The sequence below is a fragment of the Pimephales promelas genome, unplaced genomic scaffold (assembly GCF_988280905.1).
Source record: "Pimephales promelas unplaced genomic scaffold, fPimPro1.hap1.1 HAP1_SCAFFOLD_133, whole genome shotgun sequence".
NCBI lineage: Eukaryota > Metazoa > Chordata > Actinopteri > Cypriniformes > Leuciscidae > Pimephales > Pimephales promelas.
Genome location: NW_028297352.1, coordinates 7,501 through 9,622, shown reverse-complemented (window position 1 = coordinate 9,622; position 2,122 = coordinate 7,501).

The following is a 2,122-nucleotide window of genomic DNA, read 5'->3' as shown; positions in this document are numbered from 1 at the left end:
GCCCCAACTCGGCTTGGTTCCGGAGATATGGCCCTTTAAAGTTTCAACTTTGACCGGCTGTAACTCGAAAAGTAAGCCGAGTTGGGGCTCCACACTCGGGGGTATTGGGGGCCTCTAGGAGGGCCCCCCACGCCGGGTGTATGGGGCCCCAACTCGGCTTGGTTCCGGAGATATGCCCGTTTGAAGTTGCAACTTCTACCCAGTCTAATAATCCCAAAATAATAATTAAATAAAAAAAAAAAATAATAATAAAAATAAAAATAAGCCGAGTTGGGGCTCCACACTCTGGGCCTGGGGGGCACCACTAGGAGATCCCCCTGTGCCCAGAGCGTGGAGCCCCGAATCGGCTTTCCACACCACTCACACCGGTTTCTGACTACCTTAAGAGAGTCATTGTTAGTCGCGCAGTTTACCCGACTCTGGGAACCGGGGCTTTGGGCTTGGGGGAGACCCACCGCTCGCCCCCTAACACGTCGGGGGGGACCAGGGGGCACCCGCCTGGACCCCCTCAGCCCCACTTCGGAGAACCAGAACGCTGGCCAGGGACCCCCACGGCGGTTGAAGTTTGAACTTCTACCCGGTGCATCCCGAAAAATTGAAAAAAATAAAATAAAATAAGATTAAAATAATAATAATAATAATAATAATAATAATTTTTAAAAAATAAGCCGAGTTGGGGCTCCACACTCTGGGCCTGGGGTGGACCACTAGGAGATCCCCCTGTGCCCAGAGCATGGAGCCCCAACTCGGCTTTCCACACCACTCACACCGGTTCCTGCCTACCTTAAGAGAGTCAAAGTTACTCCCGCAGTTTACCCGACTCTGGGAACCGGGGCTTTGGGCTTGGGGGAGACCCACCGCTCGCCCCCTAACACGTCGGGGGGACCAGGGGGCACCCGCCTGGACCACCTCCTGCCCGACTCGGAGAACCAGAGCTCTGGCCAGGGACCCCCGCGGCGGTTGAAGTTTGAACTTCTACCCGGTGCATCCCGAAAAATTGAAAAAATAAAATAAGATAAAAAAAAATAAATAAAATAATAATAATTTTAAAAAAAATAAGCCGAGTTGGGGCTCCACACTCTGGGCCTGGGGTGGACCACTAGGAGATCCCCCTGTGCCCAGAGCATGGAGCCCCAACTCGGCTTTCCACACCACTCACACCGGTTCCTGCCTACCTTAAGAGAGTCAAAGTTACTCCCGCAGTTTACCCGACTCTGGGAACCGGGGCTTTGGGCTTGGGGGAGACCCACCGCTTGCCCCCTAACACGTCGGGGGGACCAGGGGGCACCCGCCTGGACCACCTCCTGCCCGACTCGGAGAACCAGAGCTCTGGCCAGGGACCCCCACCGCCGTACCCCCTCCTGCCCGACTCGGAGAACCAGAGCTCTGGCCAGGGACCCCCACCGCCGTACCCACTCCTGCCCGACTCGGAGAACCAGAGCCCTGGGCAGGGACCCCCACCGCCGTACACCCTCCTGCCCGACTCGGAGAACCAGAGCCCTGGGCAGGGACCCCCACCGCCGTACCCCCTCCTGCCCGACTCGGAGAACCAGAGCCCTGGGCAGGGTCCCCCACCGCCGTACCCCCTCCTGCCCGACTCGGAGAACCAGAGCCCTGGGCAGGGACCCCCACCGCCGTACACCCTCCTGCCCGACTCGGAGAACCAGAGCCCTGGGCAGGGACCCCCACCGCCGTACCCCCTCCTGCCCGACTCGGAGAACCAGAGCCCTGGGCAGGGACCCCCACCGCCGTACACCCTCCTGCCCGACTCGGAGAACCAGAGCCCTGGGCAGGGACCCCCACCGCCGTACACCCCTCTGCCCGACTCGGAGAACCAGAGCCCTGGGCAGGGACCCCCACCGCCGTACACCCCTCTGCCCGACTCGGAGAACCAGAGCTACAGCAAAGCCCTGGCCTCCACCCTCACCCGAGCACCGGCCGGACCCGGGGGTCCCACACTTAAGCCCGGGCATTACTGTCCCAGCCAGCCCGCGCGCCGAAAGAACCGAGCCACTGGTAACCCAAAATCGACTTAGGTTTTGGCCGGGTATTTTGCTTCCCCCGGTTCCCTAGGGCCGAGTGCCTCCGGCCTCTGCCCGACTCGGAGATCCAGAGCTCCGGG